General features: G+C 28.2%; 1 protein-coding gene across 4 annotated transcripts in view; it reads right to left on the bottom strand.

The window, feature by feature from the left end:
* Window positions 1–15,381, bottom strand: part of LOC147816819 (uncharacterized) — an 81,474-nt gene that overhangs the window by 44,774 nt on the left and 21,319 nt on the right. For all 4 annotated transcript variants that reach the window (XM_087159499.1, XM_087159477.1, XM_087159532.1 and 1 more), the window contains exon 1: window positions 1–15,381. This exon is cut by the window's right edge and continues 21,319 nt beyond it. The gene's annotated coding sequence lies outside the window, so the exon portion shown is untranslated.

Genomic DNA, 15,381 nt, shown 5'->3' on the forward strand with positions numbered 1-15,381 from the left:
CTGATAAACGAAAAGACAGGCTTGCAGAATTTTCTAAATATTTCCTCCTCTCTTCATCTGTGTGTATGCATACAAAAAAGTCATTCATCCATACGAATGAAATCAGAGAATACAAGTCAACAACGACTCCTAGAAACTAAAAAAGAAATCTAAAATATTGATTAGTTTACCTGAAAAAAATATCATTTTATGATAATCAAAAATTAAATCTTTAAAAAATAAACATCGCACAACATTTTTTAAAGAGTAAAAAGTAGACACATGACTACCGACGTCGTAAATTTGATAGGTGTTACCTTTGATAATCAGCTTTGCTCTCTATTATTTCTCCCTCTCTTTGTTTGAACTCCGAACTCAGAAGACGTTAAAAACCTTTCATTATCCATATTCACTTAAAATTTTACCGTCTGTTTTATGTATGGCACAAAACAGAATAAATAAAGTTAGCTACACATACGGAAGAGTTCTTTCATAGACTAATAATATAGGTAGACTGCTCATCTATGATTGCCAATTGGCAACTAGGAAGAATTTTAAGAACAAAATGGCAAATCCTTGGTGTGTTTGGACAGGGCTGGACTTATCATTTAGTGAACCTAGGCAATGGCAAAAGGAGCGCCAAATAAAAAGGGCGAAACATTCATCTTTGATTACTTTGAAAATAATTTAAAAAAGAGTTTTTTTTTTGTTGACTTTGTACTGCTTTTAACCAATTTTCGTAAATAAATTTTATAGGCGATTGCTTTAATGTCAAAGCAAGATAATCTTCGAGTCCAATTTCGCAATCATTACTCATATAGCTAATTGAAGTCAAAGCGACAGCAAAATAAAAAAATCAGTATTTTCTTACAAAAAAAATTTTGCAATACTTTATCTATCTGAAATAATTACTTGATAAATCAAAGTGAAATTTAGTGATTTTTCAAAAACTTATTTATGGCTGAAAAATTTTATGAGTGTTTAATAGTGCTTCTATAAAAGAAAAGATCAGTGATTTAAATTTATTTTTAATAATCAATTCATTGCGCACAAAATAATTTTGTTGATTCTTTCCTTAAAAACAATAAAGATTACGAATTTAAAATTTTTAAAGTTGAATAAAACCTACATTTTAATAATTTTCTTCTTGAATAAATTACAAATATTTGCACGGAATTATTGAGCTGACTTGTAAATTTTAGATCAATATTTCATTTTAATTTAAGACAGAAAAAGAGTTTATATATAACAATTCCTTTTGTTTGCTAATGCATGAAAATTAGTGCTAACTTTGTTTTATTTAGTTAAGTGTTTTTATAACTAAAAATGTAATGATGAGCGATATAAATGAATGTATACAAACATTCAAACAAACTACGCTGGAATCAAATTTCGTTTTATATTTTATTTTAAAAATCATGTAACTGTAACAAAAAAATTACTACTAAAAATATTTTTTTATTAAATTCAAAGCTCAATTGAAATTAAATTTTGAGAATTATTGATCAGGGAAAAAAACTGCACTTAGGACAAACTCTTCGAAGTTGTATATTTGTTTTTCAATTGAGTAAATTATATTTTGTTCTGCGTAAATAAATTTCACTTTTCCTTATTCACAACTCATCATTTTTATGAAAGAAAATTGCAGCATTTTAGCTTCATTAAACTTAACGTGGTGTCTAACAATTTTATTCAACTCTGACATAATTCAATTTAGAACTTTATAAGTTGGCTAGTGTCACAGAAAAAAATTATAAAAATATAATAAAATCTTTTAATTATGAAAAATAGCTGTCAATCTTTTTTATTTTTTATGTACTTTAGTTTTTCAAATTTTTTCATATTTTTTATGCTACATAAATTTTTTAGCATTTTCGCCAAACCAATTGAAAACCAATAAGCCATTCTTATAATTAATTCTTAAAGGAATCAGTTTTGATTAATTAAATGTGATGAAGGGGGGGGGGGAAGGGAGTTTCAAGAGCAGGGGTGGGTTTTTACGATTAGGGTAACAGTCTAATCCGATTTTATTTGTCTATGACTAATGATGCAAAACATCCGCATGATAAGCCAACAATCAAATTTTCTAGAAGCTTTCTATTTAAGAAAACAAAGAAATATTACAATCGTATTTCAGATAACTAATATAAATTATAAACATGGTCAGCATACATCAATAGTAATAGATTTAAAATTCCTGATTTGCATTTGACCTCAAGAAAACACTTTAAGAAATCCATGGTATCAAGTGCCATAGTATTTAAACCACAATACCGAAATTGTATTTATACATTTTTCTTTAAATTGGAACAAATTTATGAGAAATAGAACAAAATAAAAACAAATAAATATTGCTAAATCAAGGAATGAAAATTTAAAATCTCTAGATAAAAGAGTGCCAACTTTCCAAACTAGATATCAGAAATTAGAAGTATTACAATAATATATGTGTGTATTATTGCAATATTTCTAATTTTTGATATAGTATAATATATACTGTGAATGACCGAAATTGGTTGTTGATTTACACCGGTAACTGTTGACAATCCCATAGTCGCTTAGGTAAATGTCCGAAATATATACTAGGTATACTTAAGTGCCACTGCCGGGTGTACATTTGCCCGGTATACCCAACCCTGAGGTTTCTTACAGTCAAGTGCCACTGTAAGGTGTGCATTTAACCGGTACTCCGAATACTGATGTTTCTCCTAATTTATCCTTTGCAGATATTGAAATATCGAATAAATGTAATAATATCAACGAATAAATCAATATCAAATCGGATATAACAAATATTTCTGGCATGAACAACGTTACGGACATTGAATGTAGAAATCAACATTCAGTGTTATCAACGATATCAACAGTTATCAAATCGGATATAGGAAACATTTCAGACATTCATCAAAATGACTATGTGATTGCTAACATTCATCGATGAAAGTAGACATTCTCTTGATTTCGATCCTTCACGGTAACATATATAATCTAAAGAAATATAAAATAATCTACTTAATTCTATATAGTCTGTCTAATAATATATAGTAATACTAATAATAAAATATATCCTTATATGTTTATTAATATATATATACAGTCTAACCCCGCTATAGTGAACATGGTTTATAGTGAACTCCCGGATATAGTGAACAAAGTGTTCAGTACCGTGCCTCGTTATACACGTATAATGTTATTTTTTGAGGATATAGTGAACCAAAAAAGTGAGGAAGTTGGGTATAATGAACTTTTTTCTGTTTTCGACTGATTTTTTTTCTCCTTTTTTTGTAATAATTTTGATATTTTTACTTCAAAATAAATACATAAACCGATTTTCAGAACCATTTATAGAGGGGAATGTAGCGATAAGTATTTTTTCTTGTTTTTGTAACGGTTATAGTGAACCAAAATTTCGGTCTCTTGAAGATTCACTATAGCGGGGTTTGACGGCATATATATATATATATATATATATATATATAGTTCCTAGCTAAATATTACCAACAAACCGTAATAGTTGGCGCCTCCTTCAAAAGAGGAATAAGTAGAAAGCTTTTAAAATATGAAGTAAGTTCGCATTAAAAAAGAATTTTTACATTCTAAAAACAAAAATTTAGTCTTCTTAATTATCAGAAAATTTTAAGAATATTTCATTTTTGTCTGAAATAAAATTGGAAAATTGATATTTAAGAGCCTCCTCAAACATTCATGCATGCATTTACGTTGTTATTCGTAAATGCTGAAAATGTTTAAAAAAAATTAGTATCATTGCATTTCGTTTAATGTGAAAATATGACACAGTTGACAGCTTAAAAATCTGTGTTCAGAACACAAAAAATATCACTTATATTTTTCTTAATTGAAAGAATTACCTCGTTTAAATTCAGGACGGAAACAACTAAACATTCAACTGATTTAATTACTAAAATTTTCCTATTAAAATGTCTTAAACTTTGTAAGACGGGTGCAATGTAGTAAAAAAAATATCTTAAAATCATCATAGCAATGTAAATATTAAATTTTAACAATAAAAAGAAAGTGAAAAGCTTTACTCTTTAATGCTTAGATTGCTTGGCTATAACTTTAAAATCTAAGAAAGCAGTAGCTTTTATTTATTTTTTTTATAAAAAAATTTTTTTGTACATGCTTATTTTAGTTAAAGCGTTAAAACAATTTTAATGTTTTCAATAAATAACTTAAAATAATTTTAATGTTTCAACATTCATACTTCACAAAATCAAAACTTAATTACTTTTAGAGAATCCCATGTATTAAAAAAAACTGATGTTGAAAATTGCTTTTTCCCCAATCAAGAAAATAAAGGATATTGTAAATGAAGAGTATTTTAAAATAGAGATTATTTGAAATGGATAATCTAGTTTCTTTATGAAAACGAGTTTGCATTTAAGTTTTTTTTTTCTGAAATTTTGTTCCATTTATGGAATATGTTTTTCCTTAAAAATTACAACAGTACAGAAAGGAATAGTCAAACACTTACAACTATGTAAAATACATGTAATCAAATCTAATAAATAAGAAGTTTCTGCACTTAAAGAAGGTATTTTCATTGAATCTGTTTCAAGAAAAAATTTTACTTTGTGAAAACCGGCAGTTTTCTTACCTTTTCTTCCTTTAAAAAAAATTCGTTGAATCATATTGCAAAATATTTATTTATAGTTTTAATAAACGCGATTTTTATAATCTTACTAGCCACCCACATTTTTTATACTTAGTTTCGAATCAAAATACAATTTTTTGAACAAATAGGTTTTTATTAGTTGTGATTTAAAAACAGTTGCGACACTTCTTTAAATTCAGAACAGAAACTTTTCAATTTGGAAAAACAAATGTATTGGAATTTAAATTTAGAGAACATTCCATTTTCATTCTTAAATCAAAAGGCAACAATCGTAGAAGGCAATTAATAGTGGTGTAATCTTTTCAGATGAATTGATTACAAGTGTGGTTGTTTGGTTTAAGAACCAATCACCAAAAAAAGTCCATTAAAAACAAGCACTCAAATTGCTAATCTTGAAACTTTTTTGAAAATATTTTCTTCTGCGGCATTTGTTTTTCCATGCATTAAAAATATCGTAAATCTAAAAGTTTAATAAAAGTAAATAGAAAGCTCTAGAATTCTAAACCCATGAAAGTCTTATGAATTCTTCTCTTTTAAATCACATTTTAATATATATCTTATCACATTTTAATATTTAATATATTTTAATGTATACAGTTTCTCATAAAAGTATTTTAATCAATGCTAATTAAATATGCTTTTCTTTGTAAGTAAAACTGGATAATGAAACAATTCTCTTATCTCCAATTACTTTCCAGATATCCAAAATAAAGAAATTTTTGTGAACAAGTCAATGTGATAATTTTAATTTTTTCCAGAGTCCTTAACTAATACCTGAAAAAAAGGGCCGAGAACAGAGTTGAAAATTTACCTTAAACGAAAATTCTCTATCCGAACGGTCCATCTTCATTTTTTTCCTGGGAAAAATGCGAATTTATTGTAGAAATATTAGACATGATTTAATTTACTCCAAAAATTTTTTAACTACTTAAAATGCGTAATTTTAGCAAGTGAGTCTTAAAATATTTCTTTGTGGTTACTTATTTAAAAACCATTTCTTTTATAGAATAAGATTCCAGTCATTAGAAGTTAGCAATGCATCAAGCATGATTTTCGCCAAAAATTAAGGATATAAATGAAGATGGACGTCACTGGGGCCCCGGGTATGTGAAGCCCGTATTTGCTAAACCCTACAATTTAAGCGGATGAAATAACAACTAAAAATCAAGGGGGGAGATTTATATCCGTGAAAGATATTTCTCGTCTTGGAAGTTTTCAAGATTATTGTAATAGTAAAGGTAAAAATGTATACGAATATCACAAGCATTTATCTGCGTCCCTTGGAAATTTCAAAACGAAATTTACAATTCTGGGTGTTGGGAATTGTATTTGAATATCTGGTTGTTCTTGAATTGCTCAATTTTAAAATCTGAATGGAAAAACATTTCCTCCAAACTTCTTTCCCATAAATATTCCCTCGCATTTCTTTTCTTACTCACTATACTTTTCTTATCTATGGACCATTTTATATAACACGGCCTATCTTCACTATGCAATAACTCTCGTGAAAATTTTTCACTGTAATGATTTGTCAAAACTTAGCAACCCTCAAAATTCACGAACCAATCGTTATTTTTGTTAAAAAACGAATATAAGCCGTTCTTCTCCATTGATTTTCAAAAAATTCTTTTCATAAAATTCTTTTCATAAAATTCTTTTTAAACGTTAAAAAATTTGAATTTTAAAATTGGAAAATTTTCGAATTTCTTTTTGAAACTTAAAAGTTTTAAAATTAATACATATTTAAAAATTAAATTTAAAAAAATAAAAATGTTTATTTTCAAATTTAAAAAAAAATAGTTACTTTTAAATGTGATTTTTTTTTCTTCAAGGGAAATGCACATAAATAAATGCTTTTCAAAATAGGAATTCAAAAATAGTAAGAATTAAGAATAAAGTAAATCCGTATTGTAGGATTAAGCAAACCCCCTGGGGAAAAACTTTACTTCAATTAAGGAGAAAAAATTGTTAGCCAAATCAATCACAACTTTTAGTAAAAAAAATCAAGAATTGAATATTGAACTCTTGTTTTGAGGTTTGAATTCCAGCTTTGAGAGTTACGTTAGCATTATATTTAACTGTCCACTGTATAATTTAAAAACATATCCTTAATAATAATAAAAAACACATATCGTGAATTACAATTTTATTTAGATTTCACAAATCGGAAAACTTTCTATTATCTCTTTATATTCCTCTTTTGGTATAAAGTGTCTTTGCCTTCTGAGTTCAGTTCAAAATTACAAGGATTTATAGACAATGCATTAAAATCTATACAAATCATTATGTGAGATTCCAAGTTAAATCTGCATATCGTTAAAAATTATTGTGAATGCAATTCGTAATGTCACAAGCTCACATTTTCGATAAGCTCAAATTTCGATAAGCTTCTGCAAAGCTCAAATTTGTATTTTGGCACTATTTTATAAGAACTTTAAACGAAAAAATAAATTTAAATATTAAAATTCACAAAAACAAATTAATTGAAAATTTTCAATCAGCTTGTAATTTTATTTTCAAAAATTATTTTTAATATCAAATTTCAAAATTATGCATTTTCAAGAAAATTTCAAGCACTGCATTGATAACTCAGTAGAAATAGTAAATTGTAAAATAGTACCTAAAAAATAAAAAGTAAGATAGGTAGGTATATAAAGCGCACGTAGAATTTAGTTATTAGAAGCAAACAAAATCTAGGAACAAAAAGGTGAAAAGCAATTATGGGTTAAAGGTAAGGAAGAAAAAATTATTATACAAAAAAGAAATCAGATTTAAAAAATATATACATATAATGAATTAACACGGAGTATAACAAGAAAAAAAAAGCCAGAAAATTAAATCGAGAGACTTAAGGAAAAGGAATTAAAAAAACATGCAAAGGGAGGAAAACCTAAAATTGTGAATAAAACACGCAAAAGGAAGTAAATATGCAAGAAATTTAAGAATATGTTCAAAATTTGATCCACCCTCCTAATTTGAATTACGCATTAATATGAAAGTAACTCAAGAAGTTAAATTCCGTATTTTTGCAAGGAAAAAAAAAAGAGAGAAAAAAAACACTGATGTCCTCACATATACACTATGAGTGTGATTGGTATATCGATTATAGCCCATGAATCAATAGAATGACGCGAGTCATACATATGAAAGCTCTGCTCAATGAAAGCACCATCGAGTAAACTGTGGTATAGTGTTTCGCCCCATAAATCGAAAGGTTCCTCAATGATGCATTCATGGAGTAGTGCGTCCATAAATTTGCCTCCCCGACATTCCATTGAATGAATGGATATTCCAACTTCACTCAGAGCATATATGTGGTGACTTCAGATAACACAATAATGCAAAAATACGAAATTGTCTTTACTTTTTGATTTACTTTTGTTTACTTCCTTTCGCAAACCATGGATTTTAAATCCAATTGCACTGGAAAAAACAACAAAAAGGGGAATTTACATTGTATTTAATGTCTAAATATTTTTTTTTTTGGGGTTCATTGCGAAGACCGAGGAAATCCATAACATCATTCATTGTTGGAAAAATGGAATTTTTCAGGGGCACATTTTAAATTCGTGTTAGAAACCCTCCTTATTTTTTCTAGTCATTCAAAACAAGCAATAATTCTCCATCAAACATTCTTATTTTGATTGTCCCTTATAATAGACAAAAACACTTCCATTTGTTTCTATCATTTTTGTTATTCCCCGTTGCAGCATCTAACATTTTTCTCTTTTTTTTGGTTTTGGAACGAGTAAAATTAATTTTTAATGATCATGGGCCAACTGTTTTATCTTAATGACTTTTTCATTTCAAATCTGAAGCTTTTTACTGCTAAGCAAATGAAGGAATGCAGGAATTAACATTTAAAAGTTGATTATCAGCATGCATCAAGTCTAACTTATTTAGCAAGTGTTGAGAATATATTAACCTTACGTATTGAAACTAAGCTTAATAATAAGTCTATTTATTCTTTCCAATCATATCTAAGCAATCTAAAAGATTCCCTCTTTGGTGAAAATTAACCTGATATTGCTTTGAAGCAATAATTGGATACAATTTCATCACTGCATCTCAAATCTACAACATATTTTCCTTGCACTCACAATTTGATTATCACACGGGTCCAGACTTCAAGACTTTAGTCAATCTTTTAATGTATGGGGACACTATTCGAGCACGGTCAATGGTGTGCCCTATACATAATACTGTTCGCAGTCGGAAACTAGATATCCATGCATGATACATTTAAGGTAGTAGGAAACCACCATATCTGTATGATAGAGAAGGGGATAAATAAGCGAGAAAAGTTTGTCCCTACAATTATCAATAATGAAATATTTTCCCCTGAATTTTCTTAGTTTTCCTTACATTTTCCCGGTTTCAATTTTTGCTCTATTTTACCGGAGTTTCACAAAAAAAGGAAAAAACAATTTGATGTGAAAGGGTTAAACTCTTCTAGATCTAGCTCTCTTGCTACAATTTTTTCCAATCTGGAGTTCGCATTATATCCTAAAACATCAAAACAAAAAATATTAAATACATCTTTTGCGTATCGAACATAAAGTCTGGAATAATATTAAGCTATAAAATTCTTTCTCTTGGGTAACGTAAGCAACCTTAACTCACACGCTGCGTTAGCGGCACTCTTTTGTATTATATTGCACAAGAAGGCAAATATCCAATACAATAATCGTGGTAAAAATGTCATTAATAACAGTACTTTCTGAAAGAACCATGGTAGACCAGGGGAGAGAGATTGCCTTCTAATGAAGTGAACCGGGTTCAAATCCCAGTGATGGCTGGTTAATACGAATTCCATACTCAGCTCGCACTGACCACAGCGCTGACGTAAAATATCCTCAGTGGTAGACTGATCATAGGTTAGAGTCCCCTTGCCTAGAGACTAACCTTTGGAGGTTTTCGTGGCTTTCCTCTCCATGTAACGCAAATGCGGGTTAGTTCTATCAAAAAGTCTTTCCCAACGGGTTATTTCACCCAATACTTGATCAAAGAGTTACCTTGTATTCTGGATTGGGTTCAAAGTTTTAAGACTACGGAGTGGAACATTAGTGGTGGTTAACCAAAAATTGGCTGTTCAACGACGGTTATAAAATAAAATATTTGTTGAAAAGAAAATGAAAGTCGATTGCTATCGTTTGAACTGAATAAAAATGGAAATGGTGTTTACTATATTCATATTAAGAAAGTCAATAAGTGTGAGGTTGGAGAATATATAAGCAGATGCCTTTTATTAAGCAATGATAAATAAGATATGAATTAGAATATATTTTGAATATTGTTTTAAAAGAAATCGCTCTAAAAACTGAAAAAAATAAGTTAGATTTGTTAAAAAAATAAAATGCAATGCAAAATGTTTAAATTTGTCCATGAATTTTAAAATCTAAAATTGTCTACAATTTTAAAAAAAGTATTCATACTTTTGCATTTATTAATCTTATTTATGAATCTAATACTTGTAACTCCAATACTAATAATCTAATAATGGATCAGAAATTTTTTGGAGTAAAGGAATTTGGAGAAAGGTTTGGAAATTTTTTGGAGGGAGTAATCCTCTCTCCATCTGCTGTACTTAAGCGCTTTTCTAAAATTATTTTTTTCGCTTTATTTCCAAGATATAAAATTAGTCTCCAAAAATTTCTAGAAAATCAAAATCTTTGGTTTTACTTTAGCATATAACAAACAATTTATTGTTGCTGTCTTTGGATTGAAAAGTAAGATGGTTTTAAAAAATTGCATAATTTTGGTCTAGAAGATGTTTACTCTAAGCCCAAATAAAAAAGAAATTAGTCTTAAAACAAAAATATGTATATATAAAAAATGTTCAGCATGACAATTCTGGCCGTTTTATTTTCGTTCTATTTCACCCAAGAAAAAAGGAAAAAAATCTGCAGAGCCCTGGAGTATTGTTTCTGCTATCGTGTTTACTAGGAAATAGGTTTTGAAACAATTTAACTTATATTTGCAAATTTATTTTGATTAAGTTGAAATAGAAGGTTTCTATGTTTCGAGAATTACCGCCTGGTTTTATCTACAACGTAATCATGAATCGTGGAAAGAAATTAAAAAGTGACTGTTAAATTTTGGGAATTTATCCAAGCTAGATCACTGGCAGAAAAAGTGCTTTATTTTAAACTAAGGTATGCCAAAGAATACATCAACTGAAGTAATAAAAATAAAAGAATTTGTGGAGACATGACATTAGTCCAATTCTTATATTTTTCTGGAGTTATACGATTTGATTCTCTTCTGCTAATTATTTATTTGAAAGTTATTGCGCCAAATATTATTGCAATTTATACTTATTAAATATTTAACTGTCTTTAGTAAATTATATTTAAAAAAAGACAAGCTACAAAAGTAGTGTGTAATTACTGATACGGATACTGATACGTGTGTACAAACATTAGATATAAATTACTGTTATTGTATTAATTAATAAGCTGCTAACAGAAAAAATTAATTTCTTAAACTAGAGCAATTACGAAGAATTTTAAAGAATTTAAGGAATTAGTTTTAAGAACTATTTTCTCACTAATCATTGGAATCATCATCAATTATGATGGTGGAGGAAACTATTGGAAAGATTTTAAATTAGTAAATATTGATCAATTATATCGAAATCTCAATTTGACATTTTAACTGCTATTTCAATATATTATATAATTTTAATGAATGATTTTCAGTTCATATATGGAATTAAGATTTTTTTTGCACCCTCTTAAATTATATTTTTTTCAACAGGACCTTAAAGTAAAGATGAATATCAAAATAATATTGAAGTTTGCATAATTAACTACATTTCAGTATAATTGAATTTTATTTTGGGTAATTCGTTATCATATAATTCCTTGAACACATTTTGAGACCACTTTAATAAGAAGCAGTAACAACTTGAAAAATATAAAAATCAAATATATTCCACTTCACTGCAAATCACAAAATATCTACTTTAAGGAAATAGATGAGCAACCATTTAAAGTTTTAAACTTTGTCTGTTTTTATTTCAATCATAAGCTTGGAATAAAAATTATAGTAACGAAACACTGCTGTTATATGTTTTAGCTATTGTTGTTTTATTCAGTTGACGGTTTTATGTAATAAGAAAATCTTTCTGAAAACGGATAGGTTAAAGAAAACACATAAGAAAATTTGATTGAAAAAATGATAATTATCTTCAAAAAGAAATGTTTCCTTTTAAAAACGGCTTGTCCAGCAATGTACCCGTCCTCCTTTGAAACTAACCCGTCGCTTCTAAATAAATAAAAATATAATTTTCTCTTATTTATTACAAACATTTATGTAAATTGCACAATGAATTAGTAGTTACAAGGATTACATTATACAGTAATAAAAGAAATACTAGGTTACTAATAGTAAAACCTAGTATTTCTATTATGAAATAATTTATTTCTTTGATGAAATAATTTAAATAACAAAGGTTAAGTTATCTGTCAATTATCATGTCAATTTATCCGATGGTACTGCGTTTTTTAAACGAATCAAATATGATGTTTGCCAGTTCCACAATCAAGCCAATGATTTACAGAGGTTACAATGATTTACAGAGGGCACAGAAATCTGAAAGAGGCTTTCCATTTAGGTAGATGTTCATAAATGCGTTTAACGCTTCTTGTTTAAGACCAGTAAGTAAAGTGTTTTTTTGTAAGTTCATTGCTGAAAAGCCCCTTTCAACCGTTGCAGTACTCCTAGACAGAGAAAACATCAATTCCACCATGCGCAGTATGTTGCTGTATTTCGAGATTAGAGGGTCATTTTAGAAGTGAGGCGCTAGACTCTTGTAAGATAACAAAAATTGAAAATGTATCACGAACATGAACGTGAAAATGGCCGTCCGCGCGGACGCTGGATTCGAGAAATTTGTTGTCCGCGGGGAATTTTTTAACCGCCGAGGACGGGCGGACGGGCGGTTTTTCGAGCCCTGCTGAATAAGGAAAAAATAGTCGAGAATTATGTTTTCATAAATATTTCTTTCTTAAAACAGACTTAATAAAATGCAATGGTTAAAAAAACGTATTGGCAATTTCTTTGATTCTGTATTTTTATTACTTTAAAAAAAAAGCTCTCATCATTTACACAATTTGCATATTATCATAATATTGAGAATTTTTTATACTTATCACGAAATAAATTTTTTCTTAATTTCAAAAAAATATATTACTGACAATTTCATGGATTTCGCATTTTCATTTATCGATCAAAAAGCAAAATATATTTATTAGAATGAGCTATTGACAGGTAGTACTGTCGTCGTACGTCTATTGAACTTTATCCCCCCCCCCCCGTTTCTCATAGTTGAGAGTGTGTTTCTGATTGTGTTTTTCTTTTTAGTTCGTACTTCTATGTGATAATTTAAAACACTAACGTTAGGAACGGTTGTTATATTATCATTCGTGCATGGGTATTATCATCAATTATTTCCGATACTTTCTGGCTATCCGCGAGTTGTAGAGAGATTGAAATTCGCTGGCCCTGAAAAAATCTTTTTTCGGTTGAAACGCTGGGAGTCACTATCAAAAACCTGAGAACTCATCGCTAATCTCAGGGATAAACTACAAAGAAAAGAAGTGCCAACTCACAGTTTCGTTGTTAACTGTTGACCATAAACGAACAAAAGCGTAGTGAAATTTCTTTAAAAAAATTGTATATGTAAGATATTTTGTTTTTTTGACAACATGACTAATTGAGTTATAAGACTAAATTTAAGAGAGAATTGTGAGTTCGTTCCTTGTTCATTTTTTTAATGCAATGAGTTTTTATGGCATTGAAATTCCAAAAATACTAATTTGAATACTATTAAGGGCTTAAAAAAATTTGCACACTAAATTTAAAAATAAAAAATCTCTTCAATGATATATTGGTTTCTTTTTGACATAATAATCAACCGACCAACAATTTTAAACTCTTCCAAATTTGCAGATGTTTAAGAAAAAATTAGTGCTCATCGCGACAGTTCATATACTAGTTAAATACTAAACAATAGGGATAATGCATATTTAAACAAAACATGTAACTGTGCTCTATATATTTATATTTTTAAGCTGTAATTATTGCCAATGTTTTGCACAGGCAATCAATTACTAGTTAAATATTTAAATCATTGGGCACATTAACATTAAAAATTCAGGATATTTGTTTCTTTTCTGACAGTTTTTCTAACTTGAAAATAGTTAAGAGATTCATGTTGGAAATGATCCGGCAATTTGTAAAAATCAAAGAAGGGAAGTACGTTTAAAAGAGAAAAACTTTATATTCAGAAACTCTTTAAGATATATAACTTTTATAATCGACGAGTCACGCATTTGAAAATATTTAGAAAATATAAATTAACCCATTAATTATGAATTTGTAATATACTCATCGCCAAACTGAGAGCAAACTTTTTACACATTGCACTTAACCACTCATTCGAAGTGAATTCTTTCTATGCAGAGTCATTATAGTGTGTGCATTGATATTACAGCCACATAATTTTACGAAAATATATTTCATTAACCAAAATTATTTTCGAAATAAATATTTCAAAAACTGAGATTTAAAGTTTGCACTAAAAATAAAAAATCATAAAAATATCTTTTATTCAGAAGTAACTGTCATTAACAAGTTTTAAAAATGTTGTTTCAAAGGAAAACCGCATGAGTTTTCTCGAAAAGGAACAGAAAACTATGGGCAAGTGTCATTTACTGCAGATAAATTACATGATTTTTTTTATATTTTGTTTCTGAAAGCTCATGACTGACTCAAGACCTCTAAAAATTTTAAAAAAATTATAATAGTTTTAGGAAAATATCATGGCTGAAATACTTTTTTTAAACATTGCGAACATCATTTTTTATTTACATTGAACATATTTTTCCTCGCTACAGTCATGTAAAAGTCTGTCTCAATAATACTAAAAACATTTCATAAATAAAGCAAAACAAAAAGCTTATTTTTAGTAAATTACCCATTTTTGTAAATTTGTCCGTGTTACTGAATTATTTTGAAAGCACATTAAAGAAACTATTAGCGTACGCATCTTTTAATACTTCCTGTTCATCACAAATTGAAATAAACTTTTAAAATTAAAAAAATAATAATATATGCTAGTATTCATGAAATAAATCAATCAAAATTATGTCTTCTTAATTAACAATTTGGTAGTGATAAAAAAATACCTTAAATATCTCAATCCGTTAATAGAATCGCAATACAAAATCCTGATTCTATAGTAGATTCAGTTCAGATTCCTTATCCTGCCCCACACGGAATACAGAACAGGTATAAAATTCCCTCTTAGTTAAATGGATCATTATTTTAAAAGTACTCTCACGCAAAGAGTGAAAGGTTTCTCTAAAAGAATATTCATCGATGCCATTTGTATATACAGCTAATTATTTGTTCCATTTCCCTTAAAAATGCCCATTTCAATTCAAAGAAACCGAAACTAAAATAAGCTGGTCGTCTAAATATTGTAGATCAACAAGTCTATATTTGCCTTTTACAGAAAGGGATAAACATCAATTAAAGAAAAAAATTATTTTTAAAAAAATAACAAAGGTACATAATAACTACTAATAAATATTAACTTACTCAAGGTGACTATCGCAATTTTTTTGTGTAATAAAAATTATTTTTTATAATAATTTCCTGCGCTTTAGATGCAAAAAAATAATTTTTTCAATGACTGATACAACATTGGCTGATAAACAGAAAGAGACGAAACATTTTCTGCCAATGTCGTCTCGCAA

The sequence above is a fragment of the Parasteatoda tepidariorum genome, chromosome 1 (assembly GCF_982258835.1).
Source record: "Parasteatoda tepidariorum strain Cologne lab strain chromosome 1, Ptep-v5.0, whole genome shotgun sequence".
Lineage (NCBI taxonomy): Eukaryota > Metazoa > Arthropoda > Arachnida > Araneae > Theridiidae > Parasteatoda > Parasteatoda tepidariorum.